Below are 23,557 nucleotides of genomic sequence, written 5' to 3' on the forward strand. Positions count from 1 at the left end.
GGTGTTCATTTGTGTGTTATGTGTGCTATGTCTCTATATTTGAATTTACCTGCTGTTTACGTTATATATGATCACTGCCACATTCTCATGTATCAGTCACATTTGTACAGGGTTTACTGTACAAATTATTTGTACCGATTTACTGTGAAATTGCATCAAAATTCACGCATGCAAAAAATAAATTATACGTTTTATAGTCCTAGTTCCGCCATGCAGAATATGGTAACAACACAAAAAATGCCCTGCATGAATCCCATGGGTCTGCATGGTAAAACCCTCTCAGGGCAAGAGACCCTTGTCTGCCTGGGTATTCGGCCGAAAAGTCGAAAGACCATTACGGCCGGTTCTGATTTACTGCTAGCCACCGGCATCAGACCACATCTGACAAAGGATATAACAACTCATTTGGCTGATGCTGTGGTCTTTTGTCTAGGGACAGGCACGGAAAGTGTGTAACAATAATGAAATAAAAGTGTTTCTGTGTAACATGTAATTGCAGGTTCTTTGAACAACGCCAGCGTGGCGCGGTGAGGTATTATGCTCAATGACAAAGCTGCCAGCTATTTCCCAGGCTCTGGGTACAGGAGCACAGAACGGCTCGGTGCTTATGGACTGATGTTTTCCCCTCCAAACTCGTTCAGCATGCAGCACGGAGAGAAGGCAGCAAATAAGATTTCGTTCCTTTTGGGGCCTCCAGAGATGCGTCTGGCTCATTTCTGCCAGTGACTGCGCAGCACTTGCAAGCCAACCTTGCAGAAAAAAAAAAAAGATGAATGATGTTATCTGTGAATGGTGCAAAACTCGTTGAGGTGAATATTTTGGTAGCCGGAAGACAATGTTCACAGTCTTAGGGAGCAGGTGAGATGATGGTTAAAAAGAAAAACATGAATTCAGGAATCAACAAACGCTTACTGAACGCCGAACATTAACACTTAACACTGTTGTCTAATTGTCTTCACAAATAGATCCGCACTCAAGGCTGGAGAAAAAAATGTTACATTTGTGTATGGGCACTTGAACAAAGGCCTCTACTGATGCAAATTATCTCAAATTGCCATTAATTGCCAGATTAATCGGGCTCACTTGAGAACTGTCTTCAGATGTATTCAGGCTGCTACGCAAGGTACACTTTATTAGTGGCAGCAAATTACGAGCAGATCAGAGTTTCGTGGAATCACCTGAGGATGTTGAGGATCTTGCCTGAAACCAAAGCATCTCAATCCTTTCTTCTCCATCAAAGTCATTCATCTAGAAGGTCAGACAGCTGGGAAAAAGACTTCTGCCAGCCTGTCCGGCTCTCATTTTAATTTTCTGGTTCGAGTTACTTTGTAGGAGCGTGAAGGCAGCAGCAAATTGAATTTAATGAGCAAGAAAGACTCCCATAATTGGACTGAAAGGCATGCTTTCAAAGTCCTTGTGCCAGTGAATGGAACTCCTAATTGGAAAAGGGACCCATTGTCAAACAAGGAGTAGGCTAAATAACTTTTTCAATCATGCTTCCACTTTTAGGTTTTTACCTTGGCCATTGTTTGCTTCACTTCAAGCTTGTCCCAAAAGAACTTCCCACCATGAAAAGTGGTTATGCCCTAATCACGCTTTAAAGCAGTCAACAGCAAATTGCTTCAATTATGTGTCCTTTCACAGACCAAAAGCCTCCAGATGCAACATCTGAACAGATGAATCCCCTTGTATGTATGCAGGGTGGTAGTAGCCATGTGGGTAACACACTCGCCTATGAACCAGAAGACCCAGGTTCAAATCCCACTTACTACCATTGTGTCCCTGAGCAAGACACTTAACCCCAAGTTGCTCCGGGGAAGACTGTCCCTGTAACTACTGATTGTAAGTCGCTCTGGATAAGGGTGTCTGATAAATGCTGTAAATGTATGTAGACTCATCAGGGGCAGATTTTTTTGCATTGCATTGAAAGAAAGTGTGAATAAATATAAGTTAGGTGGATCTTCAAGCGATTCAACAATCTGAGATTCACAAATGCAAACAGGCAAGGCAAACGTGTTTGGTCGGCAACGGCAGGTGATCTTTAGCAGCCATGTCACACAAAATAGACAAACCAAGAAGGACAAGAACGGCTTCACTGGCTGTTCCCTGAGATGAACGGAGGAGCAGCAGGAGACCTGGAGGTGCACAGCACACGGATGGGTTTTTGATCGGCCGCTGGGAGGACCTACAGCTGTTCCGTCTACAGATTGGGTGGCACCTCTGTGGTGAAAATGCTTCTCCTTCTATCATACCTTCAGGCAGGGGTGAGCTGCGGCTGAACTCCAGCAGGTTTCCATTACTCAGCTTTTAAAGTGACAGATATCCTGTAGACCAGCAAATGTCGAATAAAAGCAAAATTTGACACGGATGATGAATTGCTAATGCTTTCCGTACAATTCACATTCCTGGTGCTCTTTTCAGCACATTCCTCAAAACCACAAAAGCATGATCTCATACGGTTGAAAATATTTTTTTGTTCTCTAAACCTTATAGAATGAGTAATAAATAACATGTTCTCCCGATCTGTGCCGTGCTTCTCTAATTTATACTTCTATCATATGAAAGGCATCAAGCTGAGATCCAGATGGTTGGCATAACAAGGTGAAATAATTGGCTAATTTGCATATTAACAAATGAAAATCAAATTTCACATTAACCATAGGCGATTCATGTTTGCACCTTTGTGATGCATGTGCAGAAAAAAAAGTCCTGAGGGGTTTATGCTGACATTCTGACAGTATCCAGATATAATGTTCAATTTGAGCCAAAGCTCCAAACTCATGTGGTCAGATCCAAAAATGGTCAGCGGGTGGATAGACAACCCATCCACATCCAAAAATTAAAAGGTGGGAGACGATTTAGAATAAAGCCTGTTTCTTGGCCGCCTGTTCTTATTATTTTCCTCAGTTTGACCTATTTGCACCTCTTGAGACAACAAACCAAAACCCAGTTTGCTTCCGTGCATCTCAAGTAACATCAGTCGACGAGAGCCCTGCCAGAGAAATTTCACAGAATTTTAATGTGATGGGCAGAATGGGATAGAAAAATAAATGAATAAAAGTAAAATACTAAAGTATAAAAAAACCAACAAGCTGTGCCACATATAACATTATCTGCTTACTGAATAAACAGGATGTCGCCTGTATCTTGTGCCAAATTTATGGTGGAATGATACCCACCTTACCATCAGGCAGTCAGGAAAGGAGTAGTCATCGGAAAAAAAGCCATTAAAGTCCGTGTCAGAGACTGAGGTTCACTTGAAATGGCAAAATACAATACAGTAAGACAGATAGCGAGATTGTCGGAAGTTATTTTTTCCCCAAAGTGAATTAATACTGATCACTGATCACTACTGGCAGACAGTTCATATTTTTTACTGATATCCATATCTAATAGAAAAGCTTGCGTAATGGTGTTGGCAGAGAAAAATGTGAATACCAGATTCCACCGATGATCGCAAAAAAAAAAATGCTTTTAATGCTATTAATTGCATCAAATAAAGTTGAATTCATTGTGAAATGTGTGATTAATTACATTCATTTTTAAATCACCTGACAGCTACATTTTTCTATGGGTAACCTTAAACTTTGGGTCAAATAATGAACAAAAAATTAATTACTGACAAAACATACTAACATAGACATCAAGGAGCATAATCTTTGTGAATAAACACACACACACACATACACACTTCCTCAATGGGCTTCACGGTCTTTTAGTCCTGAAAATATCCCCTTTCCATGCTGCTGTAAGAATTGACCTGGCTTGATGAACTGAGTGTTAAGGAAGCGGCCAGCTTAATAGATTAATAGGATGGATCCTTTTTTGACGTGGCACAAGTGCCAGGCAAAGACAGCCTACTGTGTACACCAAAAAAAAAAAAACGAATGAATGAAGCCCTTCCCTGGCCATGGCGACGTGGCTCCATACCAGTTGTTAGAATGTGACGCTGTATCTCTGCAAAATGCATTAACTTCTGCAATAACACGTGTGCAGCCCATGCGAGGGCTTTCATTCAGGCATTAATGGCTTCCTGACACACCACTCAAACAATCTTTAATCCACTGCTGGCATCGGCAAAGACACATTACACCACTGAAAAACACTTAGTCTTAGCATAAATACTGAAAATGGATGGAACGATAGTGAACGATCCCTTCAGAAGTGCACACAGAGATGCTGTAATTAGTGCACATGTTAATGAGTGCAGCTTGCACAGGGACTTCATCTCATTTACATTTACATTTACAACATTTATCAGACGCCCTTATCCAGAGCGACTTACAATCAGTAGTTACAGGGACAGTCCCCCTGGAGCAATTTAGGGTTAAGTGTCTTGCTCAGGGACACAATGGTAGTAAGTGGGATTTGAACCTGGGTCTTCTGGTTCATAGGCGAGTGTGTTACCCACTAGGCTACTACCACCCATCTTGCCTGCTTAAATTTGCCTGCTTAAATCTACTAGGCTACTACCACCCATTTGCCTGCTTAAATCCGAAAGACAATCACAACAGGCGGGTCCCTCTCTCAGAAATAACACGTATCGAAACCATGTCTACAAGCGTCGCTACAGGTGAAGGTGAAGGTGAAGACGAAGCTGAAGCGGATATGAGGGAAAGCAGTGCCGCCCTTCGCAGATCCAGTCAAACTCTTGTGGCATTTCGGAGCGACTTCCCACCGTGAAAAATCTCTACAGCCCGGAACGGGAACGCTTACCAGCTGTCCAGGTCCAGCAGCGTCTGGCTCTTGTCGGAGGTGCAGTGCAGGCACCACATTTTGGCCGCGGCTCCTAAAATGCCGCGTCCTGTCCGGCCATCGCCACAGCGGTGCAGCCGTGCAAGAGAGCTGCCGTCGCGCTCCCTTCTCTGCACAGCTGCTGGGGGGAAGCAGGGTGTGTGTGTGTGTGTGTGTCTATATATATGTATATATATATATATGTGTGTGTATAAAGAGGGAGTTCCCCCCCACTATAAAACCAAGCGTGCGGGTCTGTTGAGAATCAAGCTGGTCTTAATAACCAACGAGTGAAGGGAAACACTGTCTAGTGGATGGGTGGGACAAAAAGGGAGTGTAGTACAGAAAGTAAAAGTGGATGCAAAAAAAAAAAAAAGAATTTGGGGGGTGGAAGACGGATGGAGATAAAATCAGAGGCCTGGTGGAGGCAGGCAGACCTTCACCAGCCCTGGAGCCACGTCCCCTGGGGGTGAAGGAGGAAGTTGCGGCTATTAATAGTCGAAATTTTAGGACCTTGGTCGTGGGGGAAGAAGAGAGTAAGATGGAGCGAGAGAAGGAGGGAAGGAAGTCCCACTCTGATCTCCTTCAGCTGGCTGATCCAGCCTGGTAACCTGAGACCTCCCAGCCGCTCTCTCTGCGCTCAGACCACAGGCCTCCGTGTTGGTGGCACCACCAGCCAAAAGTGGAGGCTGCTTTTCTGCCGAGGCGTACATTCCAAAGAGCTTGAGGGCACAATTTTTATAATAAAGACCTCCAAAAATCCAAATGTCCCGTACAAAAAAAAAAAAAAAAACCCTCGACAAAAACCCTGTCTGTAAAAAGCCTTTTGCCTCCTCCCATTTCCTTACCGAAAAAGGGTCTGCGAGCCTGACGCATTTCCCCATAATGACATCATTACCCAAACAATGGGCGTTGCTCAGGCTGGGCTCAGATGCTATCGAATGGCCGTCTGCGGTGCAGAACAGGGCTAGAACAAATAATTAGATGTGTTCTAATATGAAGTCTGGGGCCAAGTCTGCCCCAGGAGATGATGGGATGGCATGGCGTAATGGCTGGGAGGCCTTCCGAAAGGGCAGAAATGGGTCCCACATGTCAACGGTAAGGAGGAGGTGGCAGTGGGCATTAATGAGGACAGGCGCCCACAACTTTCCACAATGCATGCAGGGACAGCTTGAGACGCTCTGTTTAACTTTGCCATGAAACATTGAGGCAAGGCCTTGTCAAAGGAACCATGTGGCTGGAATAAAAGCTGAAAGGGGCAGAATCACATTTCTTCAGGAGGATGACACACTGTGAGTCATGACCGGCAGTGTGAATTCCTGCAAGGAGGCAAAAGTTTTCTATAGCACTGGATGCGGTCTCAGTTGCCAAAAAAACTTGGAACTGAACCAAGACCGACATGTCAGACCAAAACTCATTATAAGAACAGAGTTACAAACAAGACAAGGCCCTTCGGCCCACTGTGCTTGCACATTTATAGTTGGCTAAATCTTGTCTAGTTCAAATATGAAGCAATCCAGAGTTTTTCTACTACCCCCTCAGGCCAACTGTTCCATACTACTGACTATACGCTGTGACTAAAAGTTTTTTCTCAGTTGGAGAAGCAGGGGTGGTAGCAGCCTGGTGGATAAACCCACTCACCTATGAATCATAAATGCAATAAATTTAAATGAAAATTATAAAAAAAAAAAAAACTGCTGTCTAAATGCACATCCTGATCTTTCTCATAATCATCTTCCTTAATTTCATGACAGGCTGGATCACTTCAAAGATTAGTCAGATGTCTTTTGAGGGCATGTGTTTTGTTGAGTCTAGATGACAGAGTATCGTAAGTAAGTAGTAAGGATTTTTCTTCAGCTCACTCCAGACAGACTTTGTCTGGACGCGAGGAAGCTACTTAAGTTGCGTGTCTTCACAGAAACTGTTTGAGAATGCAACTTAACTCCATTTCATGCAACTTCCATTTCAACCTATACTTAAAGGAAACAGTTAGTCAACACTTGCTCAACACTTAAAAAAATTACGTTGCCACATATGAATCTGCCGACTGCAATATGCCTGAATCAGAGTGAGAGCAGCATCACTGCTATGTGCAATATGTTCATTATCAGATTTCAGATTACAAACATCATTAACACCTCAGCCCTCAAGTAAAAATATGCATTTTTATCAGCACCTTCGTCCGTGGATGTCAGAACACGACTTCTGCTAAGATTGGGCTGCTAAGACTGTCCTTAAGCAGAGTAGACTTATTTCCTTCTCCAGGATTCAGGAATTGAGCTTTTCACTATTCAGTGTGGTGTTAATGTTTAGTTCTGTTTTTTATGGTCACCACTGCTCATCACTCATATTAAAAAATCTTCTTTAATTGACATAGGGCTTGAGGCATGTTGGGGCTGAGAATTATCTATATGCTGGAAAGAAGGAATTAACTTCCAACTCTGCCTTTTTTTTGTTGCACTGTAATTATTAAGACAAAAAGGGAGTCATGTTTGACTCTTAGGCACCCAACCTCCTCATTCTGGATGATTTAAACTCACTTACATGCACACGCACAGATCAGTGATTACTTAACAAAAAATTACCCAACACTGCAAAGTATTAGGCTCTGATCTGACAAGCATTGGGCTCCTCCACACCTATTTTTTTTTTTATAATTCTCTCCCTGAAATATCAGTCCAGTCCTGCACATCCGCCCCAAACACCACCACCCTAAATGACCTTGTCAGCAACGGAAAGGACAACGTCCACTACCAAGCCAAACATACAGATTGATTATGGATGCTTTTATTCAATTACAATACTGACCGACAAAATAGTCGGTTTGGCTTCAACATGTGGGTTCACGTTTCGCAGTAAACTACTTATTTCAACTCTAACATAGAATCTCTTACGCTCTTCTGATTTGTGTACCTAGTGCCTTTCTCTCCATTTACACCAACAATAACAGAGCTGTTAGGATTAAGCCGAAGCTACACCAGGGTTTTAGAACAATATGCCCGGTTGTCTTCCGGCGTCCTCCAAACTGCAATTTCTACGGCACCAGACCAGCGACAACAACCATTACAAGTGCGAGGGGATGTTTCTAATTGCCCTCCTTCCCCTGGCTGCTGGCAGCGGATTACACGGCAGCCCTCCACGCAAACATCTACGGGAAGAAACACGCCCGCCGGGGTTTGTCCGCGCCTCTCAGCGTGTGTAATTTAGAGCCATTGTGGGGCATTAAGCCACTCCACGTACGGTGCACAGGTAGAGGAACGGCGCTGAGCTTCTTGCTTGACATCCATTTAAGGGGCGGCGGTGGCGCTGTAAACCTCCCGTTTAATTACAGCGATGGAGCTCACGCGTCCGGCTGGCACGCAACTCATCATTCTCCCCGACAAATGCGTCCATAAACAAACACTTTAGGGAGCGACAAGGTGTTTAAAATGAAGTCAAATGTGTTTTTGCCCCATTACACCTCCACCACTTGGCCAGAGCTCCTCGTTGCTGAGGCGGCCGCGGTGGCACTTGAAGCATTTCCTGATCGCAGCCTTTATTTTGGAAAGTGCTTAATGTCAGCACAGATTGATAGGCTGATGTGTAGGGTTATTAATAGGAATTACTATCATGTCTTTTGACAGAAGGACCCTCACCCCTCGGCCTCCAACCGCCCCCTCCTCTGGTGTGGCCGGGCATGATGCCGCGGCTTAGAAACCCATGTTTGGCTCCACTCCAGTGGCCTAATCCTGTGGGATCCGAGCCACGTGTGTCCTGGGCGTCCCGGCCTCCAGCGGGCTGAGGACCAGCGCAGGAGGATTAGCCGCCCTGTCCTGTTGAATACGCTTTCTCTCCCTGCACAGTCAACAGCGGAATTGCTGGCCTGGTGTGAATTCAATGTGAAAGCACAGCGATTGTTACGATTCTGTTGAAGTTAACAGCGCAGCACAGTGGATGATGAGTCGTGGTTTTGCAACTTTCGGCATAATGTCTTCAAACAAGACATGCTGCAAGTGGAATACAGCATTTCATATGATGAATGAAAAGCATCTGTTCTCATGTACTACTTTAGAAACATTTGCAGAGGTAATGACCATCTAGCTAAGGCTATCAAAATAGTTTTAGAGCATAAAAATACTTTGTTATAGAGAAAAAAAAATACATCTATTAAAAGACATTCTATTAAAAAAAACATTAGTATCAATTAAAGATAGAGACGGACACTGATGAAGAGGCGCTAAAAACACAGGACCAACTGAAAGTTGCCCAACTGAATGACTGAGAAAATCAAAAGTAACATAAACTAAAGTATAGTTCCAATTTATTTTATTTTCTGTCCGATTCTACAGGGTGTCTCCCCATCTGAGCCTCTTTCTAACACTTGTCTCTGTCATTGTTTCTAATACGTATTAAAAAGACGCTTTGGTCTTAATAATGGATCATAATAACTGCAAAATAAATTGACTGAGAGACATGCCTGTAGTGTATTGATGCACTGTTGAGACTTTTTGCTACTCCTTTAAAAATGCTTTATGATCAAATTCTGTTTTAAAATTGCAACCACAATTCTTAACTTGCTCTAGATTCTGAGTTTTAAGCTCCGTCGGGGCCGGTGCTATTAAGCTGAAAGGCTGCATTGACCACAGGGCTAAACAGAGCACAGAGGCCCATCAAACACCACAACCTGACAAACCCGCCCAGCCGAACTGGACTGCTGGTAATGACTTGAGGCTTTGCATGCAGGCTGACCAAACAAACTCCACTTCTCTGCTTTGCGTCTCACATTTCATTTTGGCAGATATACGGGTCCCTTATGGGGAGAAATAATAAGGCTGGCATCATTTCCCATTGCCTCTGAACAGTGGTATGTTCCTTGACGTGACATTCAGTTTGGGCAGGGCTCGGTCGGATTTAGCGTGCATCCTCGCGTTGACAGGCCGTAATTGAATGCTGCAGGACGCTTGGTTTGAAAGACATCATAATCGCGCGTGCATCTCTGCTGCCATCATCTCCCCAGAAAGCCCTGGCCCTCAAGGCCGGTTCAGCATCTGCTGCGGCTCATTACTGAACTCACAGGACGACTGCTGACTTCCTTAAAGGGTCCTTGTGAGACGCCTGCACTACATAACTACTACTACATAGCTGCAACCTGTACGTAAGTGAACATTAGAGGAAGACTGGAGGAGTGGATTAGCACATCTACGCACAAAATGATTTGCTTACTCAAAAATGAATGAACCTAAAGTAAATGCCATTGTTGATCGACGTGAGACACACGCTTAAATGAGTGGAGAGCAAGCCACTCCGGTAAACGTGACCAGACAACAGCAGTCTCCAGACACCCCACCCCAGTCACGCCGCAGCCATGGCCGGACTAAATAAACAGGAGCAGCGTGGACGTGCTCGACTTATCTCCCAGACTGCACTGCTCTCTGCAAGCCGAGGAGGCAAGAGCGCCATCTACGGCTTAGAATGTGGCCCAGCCGAGAGGAGACCGGAGGGGGGACACTGATGGTCACCGGGGTGGTCTAGAGCTGGCACCCGCCTGGCAGTGGGCAGAGCCTGAGTCACGCCAGCCGTCGGATATACAGCTTACAGCTGACTCCAGAGGACAATAGGCGGGAGAAATGAGTAATGCTGCTGGCCAGAAATGAGTGTGTGTGTGTGTGTGTGTGTGTGTAAGAGAGGAATGAGCAGTGACCTGTGCTGTTCAGAGTCATCCTGCCATCAGAGCGGCATCACATAACTGCTACCACCGCTCAATTGTTCAGAGACACCACACACACACACTCACACACACTCACATACAAAGAAACCTTGAAGGTCACTCTGTTCACCAAGGTAAAGGGATTTGAACATTTCCCATCTGAAACTTACAGAAATGTGCAGACAGGCCCGATGCTAACAGTTAATGAAAGTGGGTGTAGAAGAGTGTGTAATCTTCCTGTGGAACTCAGTATTTGAAGGAACCGAGTGACACACGGCTGCTGACGTAATATACGTATATGAACTTGGTGTATTGGCAAAAATCTGTAATCTGTGACAGAAAACACATGCATTACAAGGGTATTCAATGAAATAAACCATGGAATCAAAGAAAGAAGTTAAGCACTAGATAAGACAGGTTTTTGATAAAACAGACACAACCTGAACAAGATCCGTTAACTGTACCTGTGAGAAGGAAGAGACGTACGTGCGGCAAATCCCTGTAACAGCTTACGCAGAATCGCTCTTGCAGCCTGCAATAATAAAGCCATCCATTCATCCTCCTCTAGCTGCCGAATATTCAAGCCTCATTTTCCAGCCAAGTCACTACATATACGTCCTGAGAGAAGCCTATATCTCCTCTCCCTGCCGTCTGCATTAGCGGTGCACCCTCCCAGCCACCCCTGTCTGCCCGGCCGTCCAGACGTGGCATCTGCTGCGAAGGGCTCAGACACTGCAGCTATTGAGCGGTACACGGCACCTCCCATCGCTGCGGCCGACGCCGGCTCGTGCCTGCTGCTGGCCCTGGCACCTGGAATAAAGGGTGTCTGTCTGCTCGCTGCTGCAGTTCATTTCACGGGGAGAAGAGAGAGCCGTGTGTGTGTCTGGTTGATGGTTATTCTGACTTTTATGTACTGTCTATTTGAGCGGCATTGAATGTAATGCCAGCCCTTTCACCATTCACCTGGCGGCACCCTGCTTCTTCTCAGATTACTTCCATGGAACCTAAAATGGTTCTGAGTTATGAGCTCAGTAAAAACGACTGATTATCCCCCCCAACCAATGCTTCATTTATACCAGGCGGCCATAAAGCATGTCAGTCGCTGTCAGCAATGATCATTTCGGGTGTAGGTAGGAAGCTGCTTCTGTTCTAATTAACCATGATGCACAGAGTGTTACTCAGCAGCTGTCGAGAGTGCAGGTTCTGAAGAAAACTGAAGCTGATTGGGACGGGAAGGAAGGACTGCTCCTTAATCTCAGCAGGGCAGATGAGTTCATTTCTTGTCTTTTCAAAACCCGCCATGCCAGATGAGGGTGCATAATTCTTTACAGCGACGTCCTGCGTTATCAGACCCCCCCCCCCATTCCGGAACTAACCTGAATGAGCCTCAGTAGGAATGATGGCTTTTACTTTTTTCCCCGAAGGGATGCTGAGAAATCAGAAGCACTTGCCATCAGCGTGTATGAGAACATTAGAACCGAGTCTCTGGCCTCTTTCTGGACTAATATGGCATAACTGAAGAACTATGCATTTTTTCCAAATAGATTGTCAGCGAGTGACTGTGCGTAGCGATGCAGTTTGACACCTAATCAAAAAAGCTCACAGAACAGAATACATAAATACTGGAATTAAAGCCTCTGAAACATTACGTCCACCACATTTATGCTAAAAAAAAGGCAACAGGTGAGATTTACACAGTGGTTGACTTCACCGTGGTATTTCATGTTAATATGCATTTTTATCCACTCTAATAAAACAAAGACCCCATATAAAACGATGCCCTCTAAAACTTTGCCTAGCAACATGAGATGAAAATTGCTAACAAATGCCTATAAAACGCAAGTGCTGCTTTAAATTGAAAAACAATTTGTTCTCGTAACCTTGTGCACTGTCTCGTGCAACATGTGTAATTACCCAAATTGCAGGAGCCACATCTGGGAGCCGTCAGCATTAACCTTTTACGAGGGCCGCGAGGAGCCATGGGATATCGTGCTGCATACCAACACATATACGCACAGCACAGACGCTCCAGGTTTTATGGCGGCGAGGTATTTAGAATGTGTTGTGGATGTGCGAATGTTTCAAGAGTCGTAACTCTCTGACATGCACTAAACAACCTTCTCCGCTGGGGTCACGCAGGGTGACACACAAGGCCCAGTTGTTGGAAGTGGCTGCACGTGGCTGCACAGCTTCCACAAGCGCTTATTACAGTCGCTTTTCAATCGCGGAAGCATTTTGAGCATTCACTCACAGTCCGCAACTGCAAAGCTCAATCGCAGGTGCCGGAGCGCATCCCAGTTCCCTGGGTGCAAGGGCAGGGGCAACTGCACGGGCCTGTAATAAGACACTGGATTTCATTTTTTTCTGCTGAAACAAAAATATATGCCGTTTGTTAGAGGTTTTACAGCAAATCAACTAGTACTGAAGTCAATAAGTAACTCCTGGGTATATAGAGGAACAGATATTTCATTTAGTCCATGAATAGACAATTGGTATTTTGGTATCATGTCTATTTTTATGGGATATTTAACTTTCATTATCTTCCACTCAGCTATGCAAGGCCATGATAGATTGGAACGATTAAATACAGCTTGTTACTGCATTTGACAAAATTATTATCCACATCCATCAAGAGAGTGAGAGGGTGGCTTTTCTTTCATACTGATGGGTTGTTGCTGCTCATGTCTGAAGTCTAGAGGACCATTTTAGGTCACAAGTGGACACGATCCTAAGCTGCCACTTCCTGCAGTTGGTGTCAGGCCTCAAAACCTTCAGAACGATTATATCAAGATCTCTTATACTGGACTGATATAATTAGATTGTTTTTGAGTAACTACATTACTTGGTTTTTCCTTCCACCCCACAGAAAAAGGAACAATTATTCATAATGAACTAAGCATGTTGTAACTAGTTACACATAAATCTACAAGCCCGTTACCAAGGAAGTTTGCGTTTCCTGTTAAAGGGTGTGACACCCAGCGATGATAACAGCCCTTTTTGAGGAACATCATGCACTACAAGCATTTGAATGAGAGCACTCTTGAGTGAAAAGATGCCTGAATCAAAACTCAGGATCTTTCATTTGGGCCAGTTGTTCCAAAAATGAATCCAATGTGACTCTCTCTCCACCAAAAGGTGCTTTTCACAATACAAACATGAGTCAGCTTCTTCTCAAAAGTGCAGCATGGAATAATTCATTTCCCCCTAGATATTGTAGGTCAGTCACTGCATGGTAGGACATCTTAAATTGAGAGCCTTCAAAGTCACACCAAAACATAAATTCGGCCAAGTTGAGCCAGAGCTCTGACCTAGTCTCACCCAGGGAACCGGGGTGGGGGGGACTTCAGGACAGCCTGCTACCTGAACACAGTGTTTGTGAACTCCTGCCCTGTCATTTTCTCCCCTGGAGCCCTCACGCCTTACACACCCATGCACACCCACTGGCTGCTACTTTAAGAGCAACAGATTTACATGGACACTAATATTCAACAAAGAACCATTCAGAATCACATGTTTATTCTGCATCGACTGTTCCTTATTTGTCTCTTATCGTGTTTGATTCCATGAACTGCCACTCAACACTTGCTGGACATTCATGCGGGAGTGGAAGAGCTTTCAGCTTGTAGGATTTACACAGGTTTCCAGGGGCTGGATCAGCCTCTGATCGATATCAAACGTCTCTTCACAGGGACTCTGTGCCTGTTGACAGTGGGCCAGGTGGTGGCCCTATGCTCCTCGGCACCCAAACAACTTCAGCGCTTTTGTTTTTCTGGCAATCACTGGAGCGGAATTCCTCTCCTCACATTCCATTTAGGGAGGCCAATGGCTCTTCCATTGAAATCCCAGCGAAACAGCAGCCGGGCACACATGGCATTAAGCTGTGCATGCAGATATGCTTTTAGAGAAGTGAATGAATGTAGATAGAAGCCAATTATAAAGATCCCTGCGGAGATTCCTCAACAAACATGTAAGACCTCAGCTTCAATCACAGTTCATTAGCACATTCTTAGAATTTGATAAAGGCCGCAAATGCTTGAAAATGTACACCGGTTGACAATGTTTAGATAAAGACATGTCCAAACGCATGCACATGCTATAAATTAGGCCCTAGCAGGATAAACACAACTCCCGTGGGGCTGAGGGCCCGGGCGATTCTTTTAATCCACTGACTGCCAGCCTATCTAATCAGAGGACTGCGTTAAATCACCCAGACAAAACCGCAAACTGAGCGTGGCACAGCACACCAACACTCAGCAAGGGGTGCCCACCAGGGCCTGGCACTAGCAGAGGGATGGGGGCGGGCTCAGACAAGCAGAGGTCCACATCTGAGGCGGCAGCGTAGCCGAGCTCATTTAATGAGGCCATGAGAAAACGACTTGTGTATTTACCAGAATGTTTCACAAAGTGTGTGTGTGTGTGTGTGTGTGTGTGTGTGTGTGCGCGTGCGTGGGCAAACCTCACAAATTCTATAATTCCCACAGGCCGTAGCGAGTGTCGGTCACACTCCAGGCTAAATGTCAGAGTGCAGATCAAGCGTCCAGCCAGAGCTTGTATACACCAGCCTAATGTTGGCTGTCCAGCTCAGACATGGTTCTAAACCAGATACCCCACCCCCCCCCCGAACATGCATCCATTTATAAAGACAAAAGCAGAGAAAGTGCCATTGAATTGAAATGACAATGTCAACCGTCGTATGATTCATATAATACTTAATATAATAAATATATTCAAATAACATGCACACGAGGAGATAATCCAATATTTTCACTGCAGGGAGCAATGTTCACATTTATGGCATTTCGCAGAACCTCTTACCCAGAGTGACTTAGAGGGACAGTCCACATGGAGCAATTCAGTGTCTTGCTCAGGGACACAAAGTTTTGACCTTGATGAGTATGTCAATCATAAGGCTACTACCTACCAATAAAAAAAAGAGTGTAACCATTGAAAACCATACGTGCAGGATAAGATTTCAGCCCTGACGCTGTGTCACTAGTGCTAGAATACTGACATATTTGACCGATATCACCTGCCTGGCCGCTGACAACATCAATTCCACACAACCCGGGGGTGTCCGCCGGCAGGTGTAAACACGGCTGTTCAGCCCGCAAAAGCAATCTCACCCACTGTTTAGAGTGTGTTAAATCTCACCCCTCCGGGTGCACGACCGAAATGATTACAACAAAACGTCTGAGCCGCGAAGAAACGGCGATGAATCATTACCACTCGCAGATTAGAGGCGGCGAGCGGCAGCGCCCCGCAAATTACGCTTTGAGATGAGTTCAGTTTAGACAGAAATCGAGTCGGGTCGCCACTAACCTTTAAGTGTCAAACAACAACCTGCTCTATTTGTGACACAATGAGAGGGTCTCATTCTTTTGTAAGCCCGTGACTCCACCGCTGCCTGTGGAGGGACGTGTTGATGCAGCAACCCCCAAAGTTCATCGTTAGTATAAAATGTTGAAGGTTATGATCTCATCGAATGCTCCAGGCACTGCAATGTTTCAACGCCGCGGTCAGTGCAGTGTGGAGTTGTGGCCCTCGCCTCACCTAACAGGACCTCAGATATGAAACTAAAAACCCAAGTGCTCATGCATTTTATATCCAAACATTATTAGGCTGGGAAATTACTGCCTGGCAGATTAGATTCCTTTAAAGACACCATGTCAGTATGGCAGTATGGCTTTATAAAAAAAAAACAATTTCCAGACCTGACAGACAAACCGAACAGTCAGCAACAAAAACAAGCCGCAGACCACAGCCGAGACGCCTCTAATTCATGAGCACAAGAGGATTTCGGCATTGCTACATTATCTGACACCGGCCAGATTAATGCTGCATAATCTCTCCAAAACGAAAATCCTTCGCTCTCCCTCAAGGACAAAAACAAGGGCCAAAAAAATATCCCCCTCAGCACACAGGGGACAGTTCCAGCTCAGGTGAAATGGTCATTCGTGTGCCAAACGACCAAAAGATAAGAGTAAAAATACGCAAACTTGTACTGTACTGCACCATTCATCATTCGCTGATGTAAGCGCCGGGGCGGAGAGCCGTCCCGGGACTCGCCGCGTTCCAGATCAAAGTGGATCCAGCCCGAGAGTTTAACTCTGAGCTTACTAAGCAGAGTGCCCTGCATCAGGATGACATCAGACTACAGGAGAGAGGGAGCGATGCCGACTGCTGCAGTCCCATCTCTCCAGACACCCTGTCTACCGAAGAACGCACACCTACCTCTCACCCTGGCCTTGGTCCGTCAGGACACGCTACATCCTCCAGCAGCGGAGCCGGGTGTAGTTCTGAGTGGCAGGACGGGTAAAAAAAAAAAAAGAAAAAAAAAGAAACAGAACAGGAAGCCCCGCAGAGCGCAGCTGGCCTCTACAGCCGGGCGCAGAGGAAGCCGCCACCCTCACCTACAGCTGGGATGAGAGGGGGGCCGGGCCGCAAAACGCTCCTCCCGTCTCCCTCCTCCCCCTTCTCACTAACCCTGCTGTCAAGCCCAAACCCCGCCCCCCAGCTCATTCTCCCCCTCCCCTTCCTTCTGTGGGCCTCCCCCCAGCTCTCTCTCTCTCAGCAGCACCAGTGTCCTGCGCGTGCGTTGCAGTGCTGCTGCAAGGTCAGTGTTTGTTTTGCACCGACGGGCCGGAGACGCGCCTGCCTCGCTACCCCTACTTGTAAAACATCAGCGGATTAAGCGGGCAAACCGAGTTCAGCGCCAGGGGCAACTCACCTCTCCTCCTGCAAACTCCACCTGGAATGGAAAGGCATCAATGCCCCGAGATCGGTCCCTCAACGGATGAATGAAAGTCCTGGAGGTCTATCCCCCGGGACGTCTCCAGGTTGGCATCCACCCGACGCCGGCGGGAGGGACAGCGCGTGCCTTGACCGGCCCGCGCGGCTGGACGGAAAGTGTTTGTGTGCGCCGCTAACTAACGCCCGTGCGCTCTTGGTTGGACCGGGGGATTAGGGGTAATGGGATTTCTCGGCAGCGGGGCGCTTCCGGCAGGTGGTGTCCCTGATTAGCTTAAGTTCAGATTTGCTGTTAAAAATATCCCGGGGCTCTGGAAGCACGTACGGCCAGGCGCAGGGAAGCCCTGCAGAGGAGCCCTGCTAACTTCTGAAAAAGCACCTGCCAGGCGATTCAAAAAAAAGAATACATTCCCAGAATTCCAAGCGCATGTTCAGTTAGCAGGGAATTCCCTCCTTTGAAGAGTGATGCCCAGACGAGGGCAGTTCATTGGTCGAAAGCCTTTACCAACAAGCTTGGGACCGGTCTAGATACTGGGACTCCATATTTGGGGGGGTGTTTCCCTTCTGCCGAGGTCACAGACAGTATCCCATCTAGCAAATGAGCTGTTATTTAAAGCAAAGCCAGACGGTGCAATCCTCACGCTGGATTATGCAGACAAAACAATGGGAAGAAGCAACCAAAGGGCTTAAAATAGGACTAGAGCAGCGTGATGAATCCTACAAAAAAAAAAGGATTTATGAACCAGACCTCCATTTACCACCCAGAAGCTTATATATTCCTTTGACCAGTGACCCCAGACGCTGTGCCATGTCACTCAAAATACCATTTAACACAGGAATCTGCAGAACAGTAACAGAAAAAGAAAAGGTTCTTCTTCTGCAGAGCAGAGAACATTCTTCACGGTGAATTCATGTGCAAATGTTTCAAGTCTTGCCTGGATGATAAAACCAACAGCCACAACATTAAAATTCAGCTTACTAATGTTGTCAAGGTCCACTTGTGACGCCAAACTAGCTGATTCCCTGAAAGGGCTCTATATGTTTCTGGGACAAAGATGTTCTGAGGTGGGTCTTCTATAGATCTGACGTTTTCCCAGAACATCACATTGCCTTCAACTTCCTCTCCCTGCATCTCTTCCCCACATACTTGTACTCTGTACAAGTACTCTGTCTGTGATCAGTCAGATCGTGCCACCATTGCTTCCACTGCTGATGTACGTGTTTTCAGAGTTGGACAGGGGTCAGCATGGTCACTTTAACCAGTCTGCAGGTACGCGTGATCTTGAGAACCTTGGTAGTGGTACTTACTCCCATGATGATGCATGAAGACGTTTCAGATGTGAGTTCCCTAGAATATGTAGCTTTGACAAGACATAACCTACAGATTCCACGGGTTGTACAGGTACCTTTAATGCTCTAATGAATCATGGCTCCACAAATATTGCTTTTAAGGCAACAAGTGTCCAAAAAGGGTCTCTTGGTGAGAGTGTGGTACATTACACGGAGCAAATAAACTGTACTGTACTACATCCAGAAGAAAAGAATAATAGCACACAGCAAGAATGGCCCCTCAGGCTACGTTAGCAGATTAAGAAAAACAACACAACAATAAATCTATGACATGTTGCCTACATGCTGAATGGGATTCTTTTATAGAGGGCTGCGTTGAAGATGCATGGCTAATGTTTCAAATGACCAGTAGGGGGAGGTGTGACGCTGTCTTACGTTCTTCCGGGGAGTAAAAAAAAAAAAAAAAAAAGCTGCCAGCACAATAGAGACTTCAAACCGAGGAACATGACTCATCGTTTCAAAATCCGATATCCTCACAATAGCAATAAAACCGTTGTACCTACAAATATGTTGCCTTTTTTTGTGGACTTGTATCCAAGAAATTTTCCTTTTAAGGGCAGACACAAGGGAATGAGTTTAAAACAAGGAAGCTTTTGACGTATGAAGGATATCTGTTACCACTGCCGAAACTAGATTGGACTACAGAAAGCTCTCTTGCCACAAACCAATTATCAGAAAGCAGTGGAGCCTGGGCAAGCCTTGCGATTGGCTGGGGCAGCTCAAGGGAGCTCGTTAAAGGAGGCTGTGGAGTTGAACCTCCTTGCTGGAAGAGCATCTCACCACTGTTTGATCCTATGATCTTATAAGGAAGATGGAGATGGAGGGAGCGAGAGAGACCCGAAGTTCATGATAAACTAATGCAAATTGCCAAATCATTTAGGCTGGACTAAAGCCTCAAACTGGAACAAACCACGTGTCAGGAGAGAAAGAGTCTAATGAAAAGGTAAAATGTCAGAGAGACTACTGACTGATTATTGTCTATGGGCTAAATTCAACCTGGCATCCCCATTTTTACTGCACCTACCGAGGCCTGCATTCATAATTCCTGTCTGGAATTGTTGAATGAATCTGCGGCTCTCGCTTCGGAGGTTTGTGCACGTTTCCCCCTGTAATCCGTGCCGGAGATTGCATGATGTCACGTCTGTGACACTCTCTCGCTCGTGGCGGAGGAAGCACAGAAACAGCGTGGAGTGAATCGCCACTCTGAATGCTTAAGCGTGCGCTGTCGGTGGCATCACTGACACATGGTGCTGATGGCGCAGTACGTGCGCCACGTGACAGCGCGGGGCAGTGTCATTAAGGGACTAAGGGACCTCAGACTGGGTGGGGGGGTAATGGATGGATGATGCAAGATGGGAGCGGTGCTGCCACCCGGCAACCGCTCGCATCATGTGGGGGCTCAGTTGGGAATCCACCATCTAGCCATTATGCCTTTTCTTACCAGCCACCTATTGTGAGGTTTAATGACTCCGTCATGCACTGTACCCAAATGCAAGTGCCACTTCCTGGAATAAAAGGCACCAGCCGGGGGAAGCAGGATCACTGTCTCTGTTCAAGTCTGTAGCAGTACCCAGTGCCAACAAGCTGGCTTTATTTCAAAGGCATTAAATAACGCGCCTCAGAATTTTATGGAAGATAAATATCATCTCTGCTTCTGAATACCTGGAATCCGCTGTGGTCTGATTCCGAAGCACTGATGTTAATGCCTTTGTCATGTGTGATGTTTGCACTTTTCATTATTATAACCCATTTCAAGGTGTACCATAATGTCTCCCAGCTCAGTAGTATAATAATTTAAGGTGAGGCTCTAGAAATAAAAATAAAATCCATTGCTCAACAAAATCGCTTTTCATAGAAAATCTTCTCTCTACAGCGCAATGTCTCTAAATATCTGAACTTCAATTATTCAGGCTGAGCATCAGCACAGAGCTAATCTTCAAAGAATAATCAGCTCTGTGGCACCAGCTCGTCTTACCAGGACAGCCTTTGTTCCTGCACTTGATAGGCTGGTTGGAAGGATCTCATAAAGAGAAGGAAATCTTACATTGACTGATAGCGGCTCTGAGAAACAAACGCTTTGTGCTCCCCGAACGCAGAAAAAAATGAATGCGGCCACATACAACAAAACTGCCTCTGAGATGACATTACGCCCCCGATATTTCCCCGTCTCTGAAATCCATTATCCCCTTCAAGCCCATTACCGCTGCACTATGATGAATTATCTGCTATGAATTTCTAATGTCGCCATTCTCTCCGATGGCATCTTACAATCCATCCACTGCGGTTTAGCTGCTGCCGGATGCAGCCAGGCCCAGGACGGTCACATGATCACTCACACACATGTGTGGACATATCAGCGGCGCCATGAATCACCCTACTAGAGAGAGACGGGGGGGGGAGGAAGATTAAAAGCAAATTAGAGGGCAGCGCCGCTTTCCATTACGGGATCCATATCGGCGCACGGAGACCACTAGCCAACATGTGGTCGTTCTTTTCATTATCGTCAGTAGGCGGGAACTCCGGCTGCTAACGTGCTCCGGCTACACCGTCTGCAGCCATCTGAGGACGCGGGCTAATAACAGAAACATGGCACCAAAGCTCTGAGCTGGCTCACTGCTCTCCAAGCATGGGAAAATTTGAGGTCGATTTTAGTCTGCTGCCGTCTTTTCGGATTGCGGGACAAATTAAAGTCTTGCAAACCAGACTAATCAACTAGACATTGCTGGACAAATCTTTGCCCAAGCCATTTGTGTATTTTTACAGCACGTTTAGGTCCCCGGACAGCACCTAATGCCAAAATGATTGCAGAGGTTGTGCAGCTCATTATTTAAAAGTATGTCACTAATATGTGATAAAACTGACTACAACACAGTGAACATACTTATGTGATGCATAATAATCATATTTGGGAACAAAAGAGACCACACTTGGCTCTAGGGGACACAAGGCACAGAGAAGAATGTCTAAAGAAAAGAAATGAGGGTTCAGTACTTCGGGGATTTACTGTAATGTGAAGTGCACCCCCCTTCCCAAACCAAATGGGAATTTCCTTCTGTCCATTATCCAACCCAAGCTGCTGTCTTGCTCCATTTCTCATGAATAATCATGTCAGTCGTTACAAAAAAATAGGCTTTTTAGAAATGCAGGAGTTGCAAATGAGACAGGATTGATCGGGGGGGTGGGGGTGGAGCTGTGTGGGGAGTGATGGATCTCAGCCCTGCCATGGCTGTCACACATCATTCGCCACGCTTCAGAAATGAATACTTAAAAAGCTGATGAGGCGATAAGTTTCAGTGTCTTCGAAACTAGCCAATGGGTGACATATATTAATTCTTTTCCCGCGATGTCTCCCAAATTTCATTTATTTCCTCTTTTCATCTTCAAAGGAAAAAAGTCGATGTTATCAGGAGAGCATTAATCGTTTCAAAGGCGTGTAACTTCCTATCGGCTGACGATGCCAATCACAACTCAGACGTAAGCGCCATGATTCATTCATGCTCCGGTTAGCCTTTCCACTGGTGTGAGAAACACAACCTTTGGTTTCTAACCCACTCAATACTTTGTCATTTAAACGGCGCAGAGGTTAGACTGAGTACTGACAGGCCCATCTTCAAAGCAAGCCAAAATTCAAAGCCATTGTCTACAGGCGCAGAGCACACAGCCCATCGCTGCCATAAATCGATACTTCACAAGCGCTTTCATGTCAGGGGAGACAGTTGAGGTTTCCTTCTCGTATTAAACGTCGTGATTTTGCCCCGGGTGTCTCCGTTCCCCCGAGACTGGACTGTGAAACAACGGCAAGGAATGTTTCAAAAGGGATCAGGCACGATATTACAGGCCGACTGGCTTAAAAACAGAGTGGCTGTTTTCAGCAGGTCTCCAAAAAAAGCCGATCAGATTTTCAGACAGACACATTTACAAGATTGCAAGATTGCAAGTAGCAGTTGCTACTCTGGACACAGCCACAGTGATGCAAAAACCATGACTCTTTATTACATTCAAAAAGTAATAATTGCTCTCCTGTGGAGAGAATAATGGTCTTCCTAGTGGCGTCCTGGGTGGAGTAGTAGGCCTTGGGAAGAAATAAGCTGAAGTGTGACATTGGAAATCCTCAGAGAGGGGGGAAAAATCAATTATTGTCAATGGCTGAGAAAACCAATGAGAAAAATCTTGTCTCCTGTCGGCCTGTTTTAATTGGTGGCAGAGGGGTGTCGAGAGTCAGAGCGTGGCAGCACGGGTCACCGCTGATCCCAGGACAGGCTCCATTACGCAGGAGAGTGACCTTTGGCCAAGTAGAGGTCATTTGGGACGTACGTGGAGGACGACGTGGCGTGAGCACAGGGCGGAAAATCAGAAAAGACGACGGGCCCCAGGTGGTCGATATGGCCAATAACCATACTGACCATGGCCTGAGGTCAGTATAGTAAGGGAGGGGCGGCTTTCATAATAATGTGTTTTCCAATGCAATTACTACATCCATAAACTCAATGTGTTCCTTGGATTGACCTAAAGGCGCAATTTGACATTCAAAAAAGAACAGCGGATTCCGTGCTGATAATATTTTAAAACCACAGCCGATATTTGGAATTACCACTCATTCAAACATGGAATATTCAACCACAGCAAATAGAGAAATAATGAAAGATTACTGTTTGGTCTCCATAGCCTTTTCAATATTTGCTAATCTGCAGTACCATACAGAGAAGAGAAGAAAAACTCGACTGCAACTTTCCAAACTGCCTAGCATGAAATGACTGAGAGCTGCCGGAGATGAAAATGATTTATTAATAAACGAAAGATAACACCCTCGAACATCCAATATATTTATTTCTCCGCCACAGAGCTGTGCTGCGCCGCTCGGCTCAAATTACCATTGGAAACAGAAACCGTCAGCACTGAAAAATTCATTACAGCTAATTATGCCTCTGGCTCAGCGACAGCGATGAGAAAATGGCTGCATTTAAACAACATGCTGCATACATATCTGCCATTTAGCAAGATGCCATGGTTTACAGTTTCAAATGAATGAAACGACTAAGT

The 23,557-nt window shown here is 45.7% G+C and overlaps 1 protein-coding gene across 1 annotated transcript in view; it reads right to left on the reverse strand.

Annotated features, from left to right (window-relative positions):
• iqsec1b (IQ motif and Sec7 domain ArfGEF 1b) overlaps positions 1–23,557 on the reverse strand; it is a 115,765-nt gene that overhangs the window by 13,809 nt on the left and 78,399 nt on the right. The gene's annotated exons all lie outside the window — the stretch shown is intronic.

The sequence above is a fragment of the Denticeps clupeoides genome, chromosome 12 (assembly GCF_900700375.1).
Source record: "Denticeps clupeoides chromosome 12, fDenClu1.1, whole genome shotgun sequence".
Lineage (NCBI taxonomy): Eukaryota > Metazoa > Chordata > Actinopteri > Clupeiformes > Denticipitidae > Denticeps > Denticeps clupeoides.